The 21,253-nt window shown below is 39.7% G+C and overlaps 1 non-coding gene and 1 pseudogene across 1 annotated transcript; both read right to left on the bottom strand.

Moving 5' to 3' along the window:
* LOC139762283 (uncharacterized) overlaps positions 1–21,253 on the bottom strand; it is an 85,992-nt pseudogene that overhangs the window by 51,467 nt on the left and 13,272 nt on the right.
* TRNAK-CUU (transfer RNA lysine (anticodon CUU)) lies at positions 3,342–3,414 on the bottom strand. Its single transcript has one exon. It is a non-coding gene; the product is annotated as a tRNA-Lys (tRNA).

Genomic DNA, 21,253 nt, shown 5'->3' with positions numbered 1-21,253 from the left:
CTTACTTCTGGGTTCATCCCTGTCCATCAGAAACGCCTTGTGCTTGGAAGCAAACCATCTCAACGTACACACTTTCTGTGTGCCTGAAGAAAGAGGATTATGGAAATAGTCTGTATATGATATGATAACTAATTCATCTATGGTTATCATTGATCATATAATGTCATCAATTTTAACTTTTGATAGTTAATTAGTGACATAGCTTACCCTTCTCTTCTGAAGCTGTCAAGTAAACTTTTCATGTTTCTTCTCCGCTTCTTCCGGGGTAACGCATACAATAACCTTTGCAGTGCTAACCCAGCGATCATACTTGACGGTAATGGTGTAGTACGAGCCATGTTGGGGAGCCCAGAGCCCAGGAAACTTCTCATATTCATCAAGTTAGGTATTTCTTTCTGTCCCACTTCGTGATAAAGATAAAACACATCGGATAACCAGAACAGTTCGAGCACTCGTCCTGAGCTACTGAAACCTTCTTAGCACCAGAGTTGCTAGCTCAAAATTTTATATGGCACTACTTCCATTCCCGAATAACTCTAAGAAAGCACTAAACTTGCTAAAATGACAGCGAAAAACGCTCTTCGAATTATCTCTGCTCTTTGACGTGGCAACTGATAAATGACAGGTACAACTGACTGCTTTAACACTAAAATACTCACCATTATCTCAGATCTGCTGATTACCAATCCACAGTCTCTTCGTCCTCGGTGACCTAGGGTTGTGGTGGTCTATGTGAGGGTCCAGGTTGTGGTTGTGATAACTCGTATCTTTTCAATAACCCAGTGTTTTTCAGTACTTCCTAAGGCAGTTTATAATCATAACAACAGTTTCCATTTCATATTAGTCCATACTTGATAGTTAGTATTGCATTTAAGCTTTTGATACTCAGTCTATTTCGAAGCTTTGACTTCACGATGTTGATATAAGTAAGGATTCGCTCAACATCAGCGTTGGAGTGAGACAATACCAGCACATTCAAAGCCAGCTCAGAGAGGTTACCGATTTCCTCCTGTTGCATCCTTGTACGAGGCTATTTCAGCCCAGAGTGCTAGGGCGCCAGTGTTCTGCTTCCACAATACATGATGAAGCTTCCTCAACTGGAGCTCAATGCGTGAGAATTTTTCGTTACCAGTAAACATCTTTGCTAATTCTAATATCCCAGGCTTTATGGGTTGCAGACATTCACTTGTACTCAGTGATGACACTGACTGTTAACACTTGGACATTATCTGGCAAACGTTGACGAAGCTGTTTCACCAACTCCACTACAAACTGTATATATCTTCCTCGGATATCCTTTTCATCAGGAAGCTTACATTGTGCCATCTCATTTTCAAACTCGTTCCTCAGGTACAGATGTGGGTCCTTTAATTTCTGCCTGGGATGAGGACCTTGGAAGTTATGGAATCAATAAGTTGAATAAGGTCACTTAGCAGTTTGCTTGGATCCTGTACCTCAGCTTCAAATTTCTCATTTACGCACTGGACTTCTCCAAGACTATGCTTCAGGAATATCAGGAAGGCATAGTTTCTCTTGTCACAAAACATATCATAGAGGTTCTGAGATGTGTAACACCTTTCATCATTTCTTGCCATTTCAAAGTGGGTCTTAAGTTCAACCCACTGCTGCAGTATTATGACAACTGCTGATTTAATTGACAGCCATCGAGGCTGGCTTAGCTGTATAAATTTCATTGGAGCTTGACCATCACTGGCAGAGTGGAAGAACCAATCATAGGTTTCTCTGATGATAAAATCCAGGTTCCTAGGGAGACACTCTGCTGCAGCATGAGACAACTAGCAGTAGAGAATGACACACGCTTGATCAGGATCAGATGAGGAACTTCTAACCTGAGTGTATCATACACTCCACTGTTAACACCTGTCATCACAAAAGCATTGTCGGGGCTAATTGCAATAAGGTTTTGTAACTCCAATCCATTATTTTTCAAGGACTTCTTGATGGCATCACATATCCTATTAGCATTACAGTCAGTCAGCTCAACAAGGTCCAGGAAAGTCATTACAATCTTATTCTTACTTTCAAAGTAGAACTGGACAGCGATACCCAATAGTTTCGTTACCGTAATGTCATTACTTTCATCAGTTAAGAAGCCAAACTTCTGATTGTCTATATCACTTTTTAAGTCTGTTGAAATGCGGGGCATCACATTGCACACAACTGCACTACACTTCCACCTTTTTAACTTGAAATCCTTGCATCCTTTACTGTCTGCAAATCCTGCTTTACATAGCTTACTGAGATGATGAACAACACGATGATAGCTGACACGATGAACAACACGTAATGTACAATGTTCTGCAGTGAACAGTGACACATTTCCTTCAGTCTCTCGTGCGTCATCAATCACTTTTTCAAACGGAATTGTGGTTTGTCTTTGAGTGCTGAATGACTCTTCAGCTGTCTTGTGTTTAGCTGTGTTGTTGTGTCTTTCAGTGTCACTAAGTTTGGCAGGCGATGGACGATGGCAGTACTTGCAAATACATTTTGTGTCATCCCTTCTATTTCTCTTAACTTTTCATATTTAGGGTCTTTCAACCACTCTGCTTTAAAATGTTGAATATATTTCTCACTCATTGTTGTGTTCGTTAAATGTAATGGTCTGCACACACACACACACACACACACACACACACACACACAACCAGTGTTACTGTCCTTCACGGCCCACGGATAGTTCTGTCGCCACCCAGAGTCCGACTGAACCTGAGCTGAACGGGGCACTTGAGGAGGAGGAGCCCGTAGAATACACCCAAACTGAACCTGTTCGATTCGATGAAAATGAAATACGTGCAATATTTGTATTGCTTTCCTTGTTATCTTAATAGGTTTAGAATAAACTTACTAAATAACATTAACATATTTTGATTGATGTTTGAATTTCTTCATATATTGAAATAACACTAAATTTGGCGCTAGATACGAGATAAAACGCCCGAAAAGGAGCTAAGGTGCTAAATACGAAATTTAGGTGCTAGATCTATCGCCAAAAGCGCTAAGTTGGTAACTGCTCAGCACGCACTACTTGCCGAGAAGCAACGGAAAAAGTTTGGCGCTCTCGGCTTGGTTAAGCAGTACGCGCTGGCCCTGCTGAATGGCAAAGCTATTTTCTTAGCTCGTGGAAGGTAATTAGGTCTGTGTTACCTGTTGTGCATATATAATCTTTGGTAATCTCTCTCTTTACCTCTCTCTGTCAGTCTTTCTCTCTTCGCTTAAACTGTTTAAACAGTTCATGGAACCATGGTAGATTGGTTGATCTAGACGAGCTGTGGATGGTATGTTCAGAGGCTGTTTCATGTTACATCATAGAAAACTGTTACCGCCCAACGTGGGGCTCGAACCCACGACCCCGAGATTAAGAGTCTCGTGCTCTACCGACTGAGCCAGCCGGGCTTATATACAACCTTGTACGTGTGTATGTGTGTGTCTAAGCGAGGTTAATAATCACCATCATGTACCCCTAACAACGCTGTATTATCAGCGATAACGTTCAATAACTCACCTGAGGTCACATGATAGATACATAAGGGGATCCGACCATGACCTTATCAACGTCCTGAGACCCCGGCTGATGTGTCAGGTTAGATAAGAGGCATAACATCCTCTCTGTCTGATGTTGTGAGAGTAAGACACTAATGGTTAGGAGGCAGCAAGTGTGGCTGGAGACACTCTCCTCTCTGTCTGATGTTGTGAGAGTAAGACACTAATGGTTAGGAGGCAGCAAGTGTGGCTGGAGACACTCTCCTCTCTGTCTGATGTTGTGAGAGTAAGACACTAATGGTTAGGAGGCAGCAAGTGTGGCTGGAGACACTCTCCTCTCTGTCTGATGTTGTGAGAGTAAGATACTAATGGTTAGGAGGCAGTAAGTGTGTCTGGAAACACTCTCCTCTCTGTCTGATGTTGTGAGAGTAAGACACAAATGGTTAGGAGGCAGCAAGTGTGTCTGGAGACACTCACTCTCTGTCTGATGTTGTGAGAGTAAGACACTAATGGTTAGGAGGCAGCAAGTGTGGCTGGATACACTCTCCTCTCTGTCTGATGTTGTGAGAGTAAGATACTAATGGTTTGGAGGCAGTAAGTGTGTCTGGAAACACTCTCCTCTCTGTCTGATGTTGTGAGAGTAAGACACAAATGGTTAGGAGGCAGCAAGTGTGTCTGGAGACACTCTCTCTCTGTCTGGTGTTGTGAGAGTAAGACACTAATGGTTAGGAGGCAGCAAGTGTGTTTGGAGACACTCTCCTCTCTGTCTGATGTTGTGAGAGTAAGACACTAATGGTTAGGAGGCAGCAAGTGTGGCTGGAGACACTCTCCTCTCTGTCTGATGTTGTGAGAGTAAGACACTAATGGTTAGGAGGCAGCAAGTGTGTCTGGAGACACTCTCCTCTCTGTCTGATGTTGTAAGTTGTTTGGTCGGGCTTATCCTCCCGTCCGGTGTTGTGAGAGCAAGTGTTCCATGATGGACTTACCATCACCTCTCATGTTGTGAGGACAAGCCACTGGTGGATGGTAGATAGCTAGGGCCTCGTGGATACGCTCTACGTCTCCATAACATCATGAGAACAAAACAAGAATCATCATTTGTCTCTGACAATATCAAGGTGTGTGATTTCCTCCAGTTAAATCATACCCTGGATATACTACAACCTTACGAAGCGTTATACTCTCTTGTTATATCTAACCATATGTGTCTGGAGTGTGACGAAAGATTTGTACATCTTTATTATGATCATCGTCCAGTGTGAGTCCAGATATGAAGAATAAAGACACATTCCTGGGTCAGAGAACATTAAGTCTCCGACGTTTTCTTAACTATGTCATTATCATTATCAAAAAGGAAGATGAAAAGATGTAGAATAAATCATATTAACAATCTATCCTTCTAGTAATCTCGCTCTGTCTGTCTGTCTATATGTTTGTCTGTCTGTTGGGCAGGAAATACAAACATTTACATCAAAGAAGCGGCATGTGTGGTGAGCGCTCAGTCTTAGCCCCGCCATTTTGGCAGTATATCGTGGTGGGTACTCGTATGTAGGTAGGTAGAGATAGTCTCTCTCTCTCTCTCTCTCTCTCTCTCTCTCTCTCTCTCTCTCTCTCTCTCTCTCTCTCTCTCTCTCTCTCTCTCTCTCTCTCTCTCTCTCTCTCTCTTTGTCTGAGTTTTAACTATATCAATAAACAGTAACAAACATATGTACACAAACACTCTATATTTACATACAAGGTTGGGAAGACGACCTTTTCCCATAGACTCATTGCTCGAAAATAGATCAGGATTATTATAGTCGTCAATAGTGGTTCATTCACCACTGCATTCTTTATGACAAACCTCCACTCTCCTTCCCGGCCAGTATGTTGAGGTGAAGGTTAACATAACAGCAACACTCACAAATGCCTCTCATGTACGTATGTCTGACGACAGATACATCAGACATCTTACTGAGCCTCATAACCCAGCCAGTGTTCTACTAGCACTACAACATCTGAAATACCGTCATCGCACAACAATACACAACAAAAACGATTGGATCAAATTATTGGATCGCTACAGATGTTCCCTGGGTCATAGTGAATGTTGATGGCTCAATTTAATGTTCTTATAATGAACCTTTTCGTATAAGATGCACTAAAGTAAATGAATAAGTTACGAGAAAGATATCACTATTAAATGTCTTACTTTTATGAAAGTGTCCTTAACGTCCAGTCTTTATGGGGAACTCATATTAAGCTCCACCATCCAAACACAAACTATTGCACGAAGCAGCTACGTACTTACGTACTTAGTCCTAGACAGACTGGGGAGTACAGAGGCCAGCCAGTTACCAAGATGATTCCCACACTCATCAACAAATCCTATGAGAGCCGGCTAAACGACTTAGATATATATAGCTTAAAAAAGAGAATGTTAAAGATGATTTGATACAAGTATTGAAAATGATCAAACCTTTCCATAATCTTGATCAAACAAGCTATTTAAGAACACATTAGTCTGATTTCACTCATAGTAATGGATAACCCGGTAACACCTGCAATATGACAGGTGGGATAACCCGGTAACACCTCCAACATGATCGGTGGGATAACCCGGTAACACCTCCAACATGACAGGTGGGATAACCCGGTAACACCTCCAACATGATCGGTGGGATAACCCGGTAACACCTCCAACATGACAGGTGGGATAACCCGGTAACACCTCCAACATGACAACAGTAGAAGGTAATGTAACAATTCATTAAAAGTTTAATTTCTTTTACGTAAATAACACAAGAAGTTGACGTGACCAGGTAAGTTAGAGCCTCATATTTCCTACCTTCTGCTCGCTTTATTTACAGATTTAGCGATTTTACCAACAAAACAAAAGCTGTTTTGCTGGTTGATAATATCCCGTAATCTGTAATCTAATGAAATATAAGACACTAATCTTGACCAATATTATTATTCTCACACGAGTCGTATCCAATCTGTCACACAAATATACACGTTACTCGGTGAGGACAATAATATTTCTGTTACAAAGTAGATCATTTCAAAGAAAGATGGACGAAAGAGATAAGTTGATCGCCACAATTGTCTATCTTCTGTATTTTTAAATCTTTTGATCTATCTGTCTATATAAGCCAGAATTTCATCAGTAATTACCTACATGATATTTGTTTTCTATACAAATCAATAAACTTCCTTACCATGACCCATCCACGGGCCGCCCAGGGTCGAGCGCACAGGTTCGAATCCTGGCTGCCGAAGTCAGTCCCACACTCAACTCAGCTGTTCCTCCATCCTTAGGGGTTTATCGATAAAATGTCTTGTGACTATAGATTGGTGTAGTGGAAGTGAAACCATAACTTGTGACAAGTGCGATCCGAACGCTTGCTACAACATACTCAAGGACATAATAAATGTTATATTGATTTCATATTTCGTTGGAGTTAACAATAAAGATGAGTTGCCATAATCATGAGGAAACATGTCCACATTCACACTCACCAACCCTACCCAGATAACACGAGTCGTATTGATCATTTCTAAATTCATCGGACACATCCGGGAAGATACTTTTTACCATGAGTACTTTACTTTAAAGTTACGTTCATTGGAAATAGAGCGAAACTAACTGTCTGTATTACCAACAAAAATCACTATGAGGTATAGATATCTATCTACTAATGACGTCACATCTGATGTCACTCGTAGTAATGAACGCAAACTGGTGGGCAAACGTTTGACCTCAGATGAGGTGAAGTATTTTATCTTCAATATGATTGTTAACATGGAATAATGTACCAGTTAGAGTGGTTGGAAGCAGCATTATAGATACGTTTCACAATAAACTTGATAAATATTTCCCTTCAAGTTCAAGACTAACATTATTTGCGACTCATCATTAGTCACACTGACAATATACAGGTTTATCTTTAGATTATCTGTATGTCTTCCACTACACTAATGTGTGAGTTCCTGATATCTTCCACTACACTAATGTGTGAGTTCCTGATATCTTCCACTACACTAATGTGTGAGTTCCTGATATCTTCCACTACACTAATGTGTGAGTTCCTGATATCTTCCACTACACTAATGTGTGAGTTCCTGATATCTTCCACTACACTAATGTGTGAGTTCCTGATATCTTCCACTACACTAATGTGTGAGTTCCTGATATCTTCCACTACACTAATGTGTGAGTTCCTGATATCTTCCACTACACTAATGTGTGAGTTCCTAATATCTTCCACTACACTAATGTGTGAGTTCCTGATATCTTCCACTACACTAATGTGTGAGTTCCTGATATCTTCCACTACACTAATGTGTGAGTTCCTGATATCTTCCACTACACTAATGTGTGAGTTCCTGATATCTTCCACTACACTAATGTGTGAGTTCCTGATATCTTCCACTACACTAATGTGTGAGTTCCTGATATCTTCCACTACACTAATGTGTGAGTTCCTGATATCTTCCACTACACTAATGTGTGAGTTCCTAATATCTTCCACTACACTAATGTGTGAGTTCCTGATATCTTCCACTACACTAATGTGTGAGTTCCTGATATCTTCCACTACACTAATGTGTGAGTTCCTGATATCTTCCACTATCACCATCAGCCTCGAAGTGACCCAGTGGTCCACTGCTGTATGGATACCTTTACATTCCTTTGTATAATGGAATGTTTGTAACAACACAGTAATTAATCACATCTGAGCAATCGGGAATTTGACATGGCATTATCAGCTCTACGTCCTATTGGCGGGCCATCAAAGAGCTATAAGGCTGTGGTCATGTTTGTCTGGATGTTGATGACAGTGGCTTCCTCTCTTATGTGAATGGCTTCTAATCTCTGTAGTCTCCTGCGATCACTACAACTAGTAATGATTTTGATGTTATTCATTATAATCTCCCTCGTTAGTCTCGTTCCATGCTTTTGTTCATGATGATGTTTGATTCCACCTTCTTGTAAGTGGAGCGAGAGTCGGTGGCTCAGGGTGCAGGTGTACTGATCATGTTGAGATGAGTAATAATGGATATATGAGCATACATTGGTGGGTTTCCTGTATATGCTAAACTTAAACTTGTTTCCTTGTCTATGGATCATGGAATCTAGAAATGGTAACACACCATTGTTTTCATTTTTCTACAGTAAATTTGATGGAAGGTACTAAATTGTTAAGTAAGGGGAGAAATATTTGTAAATTTTCATTTGTTCGTCAAACACAAAGATCATCATCTACATACCTAAACCAAATTGCATTAGAAGGTAAGATATCCTTTAGTAATTTTGTTTCAAAACATTCCATGTAAAGATTACTTAGTACAGGTGAAAGAGGGTTACCCATTGCCATACCAAATTTTTGAGCATAATAATCTCCATTAAATTGAAATACACAGTCTTTTATACACAATTTTATCAGTTCAATGAAATTAGACTTTGAAGCAGGTAAATGAATATCATCCAAGACATCAAATAAATATTCTAAAAGGTTATCAACTGGAACTTTAGTGAAAAGTGAGGAAACATCCAAGCTAACTAGTTTAAAATCAAAATTAACATTGATATTGTTTAGTTTGTTGACTAAATCTACATTGTTCATGATATTAGAATTTGATACCTTACCCAATAAAGGGCTTAATAAAGAAACTAACCATTTTGACATTTCATATGTGTTGGAGCCTACTGAAATCACTATATTTCTTGCTGGAAAATTCTGTTTATGTGTTTTGATAAGTCCATACATATATGGCAATGAATGGGACAAAGATGACAAACTTTTGATGAGAGAAATGTTACCTTTCAACAACAACTTCATTTCTTTATTGAAATGAGAATTAACTGCTTTTAAGGGATTCTTACTAAGTTTAGAATATGTTGTGTCATCATTTAAAAGATCATTCATTTTAGATAAATAGTTACTTTTGTCTAAAATCAGAACAGAGTTAGACTTACCTGCCTTGTTTAATCACGTTAAAAAGTATGATCATTGTATTGATTGGAGTAACGCCATCTCAGTTATTAACTCTAACTCTATTACCAAGAGGAATATCATTGAATCTTCTATTATGAAGTACACAAAGAATTATAATCTTAATATTAGTGATGGTCTATACAAATTAGATAACTTTATTGTTGATAAAATTTGTAAAATGATAAGTTTATGAACCCTCGTTGTATGTTTTGGACAATCACATGTTTACCAAATGGCTCTTAGCTTCGTCTCTTCGATGTATATCAACTGACATATTTCTCTCTTGTGTCTCCCCTGATGATGTGATTAATACACGAAAGTGCACTTGGGAGCTTATCGTGTTTCATTTTCCCCGTGGACTCATAGGAATATCTTGATGACGCGCAAAATTGTGATCCTTTCCAACATGGATTCCACACGGCTCTTCTATTTCTTCTCTACAAGCTGTCTTGGACTTTCTCCTTTCGTTACTGCTTTCTCCAAATCGCTAATCAAGGCTTACCAACTAAAGTTACGATTTGGGTTCCTTAGGAAATGCCTTGATGAACAAATGATGCCAAGATCTGTCCTACCTCAACGTTTGTTTCAGCTGTCTGGTCGACGATTTGACCAATTCCAAAATATTATTTTAAAGAAAAACATTGAATTAAAGAAACTTGAAATGGAGGAGGCTTTTCGCATTTCAAGAGAGAAGAAACGTGCCTTTCAAATGGCAATACCGACACACTGGAAGAACCGGATGTTGGACTATTGCCATGATAAATTAAGGAAAGAATGCAATAGGCTACAAGTGTCACTAAATTGTAAGTTGGACCATCTTATTGAAAACAGCGACTGGACCAAGAACACAAACCCATCTTTTGTGGTAAACCTATCTAATAAACTAGATAAAGATTCCTTGTGTGCATTAGGCTATGGTTTGTTTTGTGTGCTCTGACAGGGAAGCCAGCTGTGTTGATGTCACAAAGTCTTTTTGTAATTTAGAAAAATACAGTAATTTAAGTAATGATGAAATTAATATCTGTAAGGGTTTAGTGTATGCCAGTTTGTCAAAACCAGTGGAAGCTAATTGCCCTAAAAGATTCATAAGAGCTATTAACACCTTAAAGAAAGACAAGGATATACATATTACTAAAGCAGATAAGTCTAACTCTGTTGTGATTTTAGACAAAAGTAAATATTTATCTAAAATGAATGATCTTCTAAATGATGACACAACATATTCTAAACTTAGTAAAACTCCCTTAGAAGCAGTTAATTCTCATTTCAATAAAGAAATGAAGTTGTTGTTGAAAGGTAACATCTCTCTTATCAAAAGTTTGTCATCTTTGTCCCCTTCATTGCCATATATGTATGGACTTATCAAAACACATAAACAGAATTTTCCAGCAAGACCTATAGTGAGTTCAGTAGGCTCCATCACATATGAATTGTCAAAATGGTTAGTTTCTTTATTAAGCCCTTTATTGGGTAAGGTATCAAATTCTAATATCATGAACAATGTAGATTTAGTCAACAAGCTATGCAATATCAATGTTAATTTTGATTTTAAACTAGTTAGCTTTGATGTTTCCTCACTTTCCACTAAAGTTCCAGTTGATGACCTTTTAGAATATTTATTTGATGTCTTGGATGATATTCATTTACCTGCTTCAAAGTCAAATTTCATTGAACTGATAAAATTGTGTATAAAAGACTGTGTATTTCAATTCAATGGAGATTATTATGTTCAAAAATTTGGTATGACCTGTATGACCTGTACTAAGTAATCTTTACATGGAATTTTCTGAAACAAAATTACTAAAGGATATCTTACCTTCTAATGCAATTTGGTTTAGGTATGTAGATGATGTTCTTTGTGTTTGACGAACAAATGAAAATTTACAAATATTTCTCCCCTTACATAACAATTTAGTACCTTCCATCAAATTTACTGTAGAGCTTACAAAAATCCTATACATGAATATCATTTTTATTCACCTTTGCACATTGTTCAGTTAGCCTTTGTATTGTTATTCAACTTTGCTACCTCATTGGTTTTTGAGAGCTACACCTGGTTGGATTGTGATTATTATGTGCTCTAAGATCACACTTATTGCAAGTTGCCTTATAGGATTTTTGTAAGCTCTACTTTAAGATTCATATTGTATTCCTGATAAAATCTCTGTTTTAACTCTTCTGAAGACCAGCTCTTTCATGCCTGTCATGCTACAGTATAATTCATTTTCTCTTATCTTTGACCACTGTCATTCCATTTCCCTACACCTTGTTTTCAGTTTCTGTGAGAAATGTTAGATCAGAGTTTCATTTTTCCACTTGACAGGAAATTATTTGGTACTGTTGGGTGGTGAGCACACCACTAGATAGCCAGCTGTGCCCTGCTAGTGATTCCCGTATGTGTGCAAGTAAATCATAGTATTTAAAGCCTCCATATTGCTCTGTCAATATGACAATGTTATGATAGTTCAGCATAAAACAGGCGTGGCATGATGCCAGCAGTAGCAGACAAGTCTTTTTTCTCAAAGAAACCGAAAAAAAGGGCTCCTTCACTATTCTAAGAGCCGCTTACTCCTTTGAATATGAAAAAAGATTCATCATATGAAACCCCTACAACATGTATGACATTTTAAAGTAGCCTTTACCACGAACATATACAACATAGCTCTGAAAGTTCTACATTGCTGCAGGAATTTTCACATTACAGAGAAAAGTTTCATTTATGTCTGACCTTGGAATAGTTGGGTTGTTGGTCTGAACAAGATGGCTGAAACTGCAGGGTCTGCTGACTTTTCTGAGGAGGGATTGGCAGTTTCTAGAAATTATGATGCTTCCTAGTCAAGCATCTGTATGCTTAAGTGCGTGTAAGCCTTCTCCATTATTTGCTGCAACATCTTAATGCGCTTCATTTTGAATTAAGCAAGCAAGGGCTCAGGGCAGGATTCATCAAGCTGATTTCTGAAAAATAAACCGATTATACTTTCCACTGTCAGGAAAATAGCTACATAGTTGCACAACAAACTGTATATCATATCAATTCTCTTAAATACAAGCTTAAACAATGATTCTTGACCTTCTCTATTTACAGGTCATTTGCCTTGAGGACAGCAGCATCTGTTGTTCTGCAAGACCTAATAGATCCATCAATGTGGAGGCAGACTTGCCTTCAAATATGCCTTGGAAAATCACCAAACAGAATATTAAGCAACAAAAATGCATTTTAAAGGTGCAAGTTTAAGGGCTACATAGAACTGAAAGGATGTTAAAATATAACCTCTATCAAAGGTACAGTTTCTAGATATCAGAGCAGCGAGGACATCAAATATATAAGAAACTAATGGAAGTTTTTAAATCCTTAGCTGAACCTTTGATTGTGAAACATTCATCCCTAACACAATGTTTACATATTTCCTGTTGAGGTCAGTTTGTTATCCTTACTACCCATTTTTTTTAATGTGCTCACATACGCTAAATAGACTCACAAAATTTAGGCTAAATAGACTCAGAAAATTTAAAATTTTAACATAATCAATGACTACGAAAAACCTTAATTATCTATTTTCATTACATATGTAAAGTCTGTGGGACTTCTGTCCAGGTACACTGTTTTAGGTGGTGGAAGACTGGTTTTGTGACTGCTGCATTTGGGCCAGTTCAAGAGCATGTTGGTGAGAGGCTTCCAAACCCATTAGCAAATGGACCATAGTGTTTCATGTGGAAGTCTGTTACATTATTAAGGTCTGTAGGAGGAAAGTTCCCCAATATTTTAAAGGCATTGTTTGTATTAGTGGGAGTGAAGGGTACGTGGGCGATTGTCTCTGAATGGATTTTGGGTAGATTTTTCACAACTTTCCTTTTTAAAGGCGAGATTGGTTTGTGGGTAATTTTTGAGAAATGTCTCATGAGTATGTTTGTAAGTTCTTTGGGACAATGGATTTTACTGTGATGAGTCAGGTGTGCTTCATGAGTAAGGACTGGTGAGACGAGTGGTGATGTGGGTCTTTCGGTTCACTGTGTTGATGAAAGAGTGCCAGTTATCTGTTTGCCTCTATATGATTAGGTTAGTGATAGATTTATTGAAGAATATTGATTTGATCTCTGATTTCTATCAATGGTGAGTGGTTATGTGTAAGGTGTTTCTTTACTTTACGATGTGTGTAATTTATGGGAGTAGGTAGTAGTTTGTAGGAAGCTAACAACCAGGGAGGTATATTACCAGTACTAACCGCCTGGGTATCTGGATGGTTAGTGACGCCTGTTTAGTGATCCAGCACTCAGGTGGTCGTCACGTTGCACTCCTCTGACCCAGGTAGCTGTCTTTTGTATTGACTGGGTGAGCTGGATGGAGTGTGCTCAGGATGGGTAAGTGGTCAGAGGATGGTTGCCGTAGCATCCTTCCATGTAATGCTGGTGTGAGCAGAATGGTGAAGCCATAATGCAAGAATAAACTGGAGTCCAAATATAAGAATCAAAAGTACATAATGTGTTGTGAAAACTGGTACCAGAATGAAATAATTAAACACAAGAAGATAGATATCACCATAAAGCATGGAAAATCCATGAAATAAAATTATCATTGGAATAATCATAGTATCACGTAACCATAGTACCTATAACAATTCTAAATTATAATTACTATAATTTTCTTTAATCATTATATTACAATTTTCTTATGTTAATAATTAGTATAACAAACACAAACAAAAACTGTAGAACTATCAGAAGACAAATTTCAGGCAGCAACTATGAACAAGCAGGAAGGTTTGATCATTTCTCTCCTGCTCCTGCCTCTCTCTCCGTCTCCCATATGGCCTTCCCATACACCAACATGATATATATATATCTGGCCAATTCCCTGATCAACTTTGTTAAAGTAGGTTGCATAAAATATACAAAATCACTAACCTCATTACAGGTTACTATATTATAAGACATAATTTCATAGATTTTTGTTTATACTCCATAGATTTGAGACACTCTAAAAGCCTAGCTTGTATACTAAGATTTTCATCCTCTGAGCGAAGCCATACAATAATCGTCCTTATCTACTCTGAGCATTGGATAGCCTCCTGATGATCAAGGTTGCTGTTTTGTTTGTCCGTTTCCCTTGTTACTGGTGCGCCTCACTGCACACCTTACATGAGTGCCTTCCACAGTATTAGGGACAGCTGCTGGGCCTCACTGTAGCTACTTCTGGGACGGTTGCCAATCTTCCTCGTATTCCCTCATGACCACAGCGCCAAACCGACTCCCGCCATCAGGCCGAGACGCACAAACATCTCTGACAAAATTGAGACAACCACTTTCGCGTCAGTTTTGACACCAAGTGAATTTATACGACAATTACGTTCAAGATGCTTGGTTTTTCGTTCATGGATTGAACAGAAGCAACCAACGATGGTTGCTACTGCCCAATCCATGAAGTCCCCCCCACCACGGAAAGGTAACCAAGCTTCGGGGGGGATGGGTGTTTACCCTGACGCCAACGGAGAAACTCAATATAATATTTTTATTATAACTTTCCTTAATCTTGAAAAATGAATCAATCAGAGGGAAGAATAGCCCCAGCCATATGAAGATTGGCTAACCAAATCCTTGCGCATTGTGTAGAAAGTGATTTCTTTGAGGGTTGCTTTATGGAAGGCACGGTAGCGTCGGAAGAGTTTCATCTTTTCTTTGAAGACGAAGGAAATTATCCCCGTAAATTTATGTATTTTTTTTGGGCGGGATAATGTTCCCATTTTTTTCTTTCTTTGTTTTTCATCGTCCCTATGTAGCTATTATGTCCCATCCACTACTTCCGCTAGATTAACGTAATCCTTGGCGGGGCGAAACTAAAGTTGTTTTGGTGTTGGTTCCTCAGTGATAATCCAAACACAAACACAAACACACCTCCAGTGTCCACTCTAGGGCCGTGTTCTCCTGCAGCACCAGCAGGAAGAAAGAACTCCAGTTCCTCACAAACTGAATCTTTTGGCACGGGGAGCGTGTGTCATCTCGACACGCCTTTTAACGCCCGTACGTGGTGCGAAGTGCAGTCGGTCTGTAACGTAGGACATGTCATGTGTTATTGGTCCCAGTCGGTCTAGAACGCTGGGCCTGGCATGTGTTGGGGGACCAAGTCGGTCTTGAATGGTGGGCCTGACATGTGTTGGGGGACCAAGTCGGTCTTGAATGGTGGGCCTGATAGGTCTTGAGCCCTGACATGTCTCCCTGAAGGTGGGCCTGACAAGTGGGGTGGGCTGCATTTCCTCATGGATGGTGGGTCTGGCAGGGCGTGTGGGCTGCAGTGCCACTTGAGTGGGCGAGGTCACTTGGTCAGCATCAGTGGGACGGTGAGGTTTCACTTTTGCACAGTGACCGTTGACGGAAAGTGGTGTCACGTCGGCAAGAAGTGCCTTCTTGTAGGAGGCATAGCAGGGGTACTGGATGACGGCAATCCCGCGGTGGTTCTCGTACGTGGATGCAACCAGGATACTTCTCCGTGGTGGGGCTTGCTTCGTGGTTGATGGATGTGGCCCTCCCCGCCACATGGTCACAGTGGTTGACCTAGTTTACGTCAACACATTACAAGGTCAACCTTCACCAAATCCATATGGCGTTCATACCAGCTTCACCCATATTCCATTTCCTCCAATTCCAATTCTGGGTATTCCACCTCCATATCCACACAGCCAAATTCCACTCCATCCATGACTTGCACGTCCGGGTATTCCACCAATTCCACTCCATCCATCTCTTCAACGTCTGGGTATTCCACCTCCATATCCACACAGCCAAATTCCACTCCATCCATCACTTCCACGTCTGGGTATTCCACCTCCATGTCCACACAGCCATAGCCCATGTCAAATACATGGACATATTCAAATTCCATCTCCTGGACAAAGGAGGATCGTCCTACCTCCTTGGTGAACATTATTATATTGAAGTGTTCGAGGAAAGGTTGAGGGAGCTTGCAAGGCGGAGCAGAGATGTTCACTCGACAGAGGTCACAGCTCAAATGATGCTCTCGGTCCCGGCTCCCGCCCTTATATACCCTGGGAACTGATCATATCCTAGCATAGCTTAATATAGAGAAGTCTAATATAGCGAAGTCAATACTTTAATACAGTTAAGTTTATTTCTCAATAGTTTAATACACATGCCTCAAAGCAGTTCCTTCACCCGTGTAATGTCCCGTCACAGAACACAAGGATTGTCATTATAATTCGTTTTATCAGCAAAAATTAGATTAAAGTGACTAAAGATAAGTGGTTTAATATGTTATGTGTGTTCTCTGTCATCATAAAGATGGCCATCTACCCTGATGTGTAAAGAAAACATCAATTTTGCCGAGGCTGTGGTGAAGATAAGAACACAATGATATGATAATGTGGTCATACAATGGTGTAGTCAAGATGTTGTGTTAGAGCTATGTAGTGAAGATGGGAGTGTAGTGAAGAGGAGGATTTAGTGAAAATATATATGATTCTTCACGCTGAGCCATTCCATATAGATAAATATATCTATAATCTAATTGCGGTAAATTACCATATGACTTTAACGGCACCAGCCAGCAGGAAAAATGTCGGATATAGGAGTGACTGAATATTTTGTCGGGTACAGAAATAATTGAATATTTGGTACGATCGATCAAAATGCTTTTTATAGGCAAATAATTTCTGATTTTTCAAATGATTTTTTCCATCTGTTGGAACTGGTGTAAGTAATTAAGGATATGAAAACCGATGGAAAAGTTCAATTCAACGCTTTTACAAATGTCTTGCTGCGTGTTTGGGAAGAGCAGTAAACTACAGGAATATATTGGTCTAATGTCCCCTGCTCGTCCAACAGCAGATATTGCATGGTCTGAGACATTATTTCTGGTGGAGGTGGATTCTCTCTGGCATTGCGTAAATCACTTCCACAAACTCGCGCCATTTTGCACAAATACAGATCCGATATGATGCATTTCCCAGCTCTGTTACGTTATGGACCCTATTCATTCTAGCCTAACCTAGCCCAAATAAAAAGGTGTGGAATAATGTGCAACATTTCTCCTTCATTACAAGTGATGATAAACCTAGGCTATACAGCAACCAGGAACGTCCATATTTGTCTAACATCTCACATGTCTGTGTCATCTGTCTGCAAACATGTCGACCATTACCATGAGGGCAATTGCGGCTTTTGATTTTGAATATCACACGTTTCCTCTCTGCCGTGAGATCTTCATACTTAAATAAAATGGTGGGCCGTAAGAAATATATGTCCATCGAAGGTCAACTATATGGCTCAGTTCCATCATCAGTTTCTAAGAAAACTGAAAAGGTGAGGTCCCACCGAGATTCGAACTCGGATTGCTGGATTTAGAGTCCAGAGTGCTAACCCTTACACCATGGGACCTGATAAGAAAAGATGTGATTTCATTTAAATGTTTTACATATAATCAACCAGAGGCCATTCCTCCCTCCCTGCCTGCAGGGTTCAAGGTTTTCTAGAAGGTTCTCGAAGATTCTGGGTAGGAACTGCCATTGAGAGGACGTAGTTATACGTATCATTAATGATATTGTTGTTGACTTTCTGATTTAGAAAGATAGATAGATAGATAGATCGATAGATAGATAGGTAAAAAACAGATATTAGATAGATCGATAGATACGTAAGGCTGTATATGTCTATTTTCACAGAAATCATTGATATCTGCGTTATTCTGCAAGAAATACATGTACATGGATGTAGTGATAATATGGGTTAGGTATAAGACCAGTCGTGTTGAGATTGTAGTGAATGTGACCATTGACTTCAACCTTAATGGTTTAGTGAAAATAAAGTTGTAGTGAAGATAAATCTTGAAGTGACTCATAAGGTTGTTGTGAGTATAAGGATGCATCGTAAATGAGTACTTCCTACCTGAAAGTCAACAATTACAAAATTGATCAAGTATAACAACATCCTCGGACAACCAACTACAAACACCAACCATAGAGTGAACCTGACTGTTACCTAACGACGACCTCTCAAAGGTAATGATCTTACCAGAATCTTCGAGAACCTTCTAGAAAACCTTGAACCCTGCAGGCAGGGAGGGAGGAATGGCCTCTGGTGGATTATATGTAAAACATTTAGATGAAATCACATCTGTTCTTATCAGGTCCCATGGTGTAAGGGTTAGCTCTCTGGACTCTAAATCCAGCAATCCGAGTTCGAATCTCGGTGGGACCTCACCTTTTCAGTTTTCTTCGATACTGATGATGACAGCATTATTCTGTACGTTATGTATACATTCATATATATACATAAATATTTATATATAAACATATATATGGAATAATATGATTTAATCAATAGCCAGAGACCATTCCTCCCTCCTTGCCTGCAGAGTTCATAGTTTTCTGGAAGGTTCTAGAAGATTCTCGTGAGATAATTGCCATTGAGAGGACATTGTTATACTTCATATATCATTGATTTTATTATTGTTGACTTTCAGATAAAGATAGATATATAGACAGATAGATAGATGGATAGATAGTTAGATTGATAGATTGATAGAGCAATATTTAGATAGTTATATAGATAGATAAATCTCATCAATACTGTATCTTACTCCATCTCCTGTTGCTGGACATATGTTCAACCAACATTGGGAAAACCTCCAGTAGACCTTAATGTAAAGCAAGATAATAACAAAACCTGCAATAAAAGAATACGATCAACTCCCCAGTGCAGAAATATTGTGACCAGAAAGTCTTCTAGCAAGATGTCAGACGCTTCCACGGGAATCACAAACATAACATCAAATATCTGAAAGTCAACAATAACAAAATTAATGATGATAATGAAAATATAACGAGAAAAATGATAAACATATGGAAAATAGTGTTCTAGGTTATGCCTCTAGAAAACAGAAACTTTAACGAAAACTGTGAAAAGAAATACCCATCTGGCTGATACGACACAGTAAAAGAACCATCCCACAACAAACTCTAAACTGAACCTGACTGTCCCCTAAGAACGTCCTCTCAATAGTATTTATCTTACCAGAATTTCGTAGAACTTTCCAGAAAATCAAGCACTCTGCAGGCAAGGAGGGAGGAATGGCCTCTGGCTGCTGATGATAACCACATTATTCTATATATATACTTTTACCTACAACCGAAGGTTGACCGGCCAGCCCAAGTGGCTACAGAGGTTGTATCCATGAAAGAAACGGACCCACCAGCAGACGAATTCGGTTGGCAGGTTGTATCGAAGAAGAGGAAAAAGAAGGTTGCCCAACCAGCCCAACCAGAAGGGTGTAGCAAAGAAACGAAAGAAGGCTGCCCAACCAACCTGGGTGGTAGTAAGGATGGCTGCTCCACAACCCCAGGTCGTTAGGCAGACTGTAGCCATGGAAGAAAGGAAGGCTGCTCGTCCACCAGCCCAGGTACCGAGTGAGCGTGTAGCTATGCTGGCTGACCCACCAGCCCGGGTAGATAGCTACGCCCAGATGGCTATATCGGGTGCAGTAAAGAAGCAAACCCAACAACTACTCCACGAGGTTTGCAAGCCTGCACCCAAAAAGATGAAGACGAAGGTTGCCACACTACCCAATGCACCACCACATGTCCAGAAAGGGAAAAGGTGAACAGAATGGCTGGAGGTCCCACTCCAACAACAAAATCACCTTAGGAGCCGAGTTCCATCCATTATTGAAAATACATACATACATATATATATATATATATATATATATATATATATATATATATATATATATATATATATATATATATATATATATATATATATATATATATATATATATATATATATATATATACAAACTACATTGGAACTTACATATAAATAGAATCATCAAGCTTCACTATATTAACTTTACTATATTTAAATATAAACAAGGTCTAACCGAGGTTACTTGGTTGAGCAAGACGTGAGAATATCATCAACTGGCCCTCCAGCCCTGGGTTGAAATTGTCGTTCTGACGTATTTCGAGTTCAGTGCTGATACAGAACCATTGATTATAGGACTGTCTTGTTAGTCTGTGTAACTTCGCCTGACCCAATCCACGTCTTCAATGGCTTTCTGTTACTACAAACGGGATTACAAAGGAAAGGCTTCCTTTGTTAGTTTCATGAATACCTTCGTTCAAATGAAGGGAAAGACTATTACTATGAAGCGGTACCTTATCAGCAGGAAAGAGCTGCAGCAACGGTATGAAAGTTACTGCAAGATACATAACGAGCCCGTGGCTTCCAACGTAAACATCGGCCGCCATTTGGGTTCACTCGGCATCATGTGTGACACCAAGATTGGACCCGTTGGGAAACAGGAACGATACTATTCTGGTATCATGTGGCTCGATGGCGCAGGATCACCAACTGAAATGCAAAGAAAATGGAGAAAGCCGCCCAAACGTATCATGAAGGCCGTGCAAGAGAAGATCGAGAGGAATCGGTTGAGAGACGATATCGCTCACAGTATATTGAAATTTATACCCAAGACTTCCCCTGATCTCCAGACACAGCCGGTCACAGAGACCACCAGCCCCGCTTCCCAGACACAGCCAGTCACAGAGACCACCAGCACCGCTCTCCAGACACAGCCAGTCACAGAGACAACCAGCCCCACTCCCCAGACACAGCAAGTCACAGAGACCACCAGCACCGCTCTCCAGACACAGCCAGTCACAGAGACCACCTGCCCCGTCCCCAACACAGAGCCACAAGATCCTGATATTGAGGAAGCAAATGAATTTCTCGATGATTTTTTGCTTTCACTGGAGAAGAAC

This window comes from Panulirus ornatus, chromosome 43 (assembly GCF_036320965.1).
Source record: "Panulirus ornatus isolate Po-2019 chromosome 43, ASM3632096v1, whole genome shotgun sequence".
In the NCBI taxonomy this organism is placed as follows: Eukaryota; Metazoa; Arthropoda; class Malacostraca; order Decapoda; family Palinuridae; genus Panulirus; species Panulirus ornatus.
The sequence above is the reverse complement of the archived record's forward strand: the minus strand, read 5'-3'. Positions and strand labels throughout refer to the sequence as shown.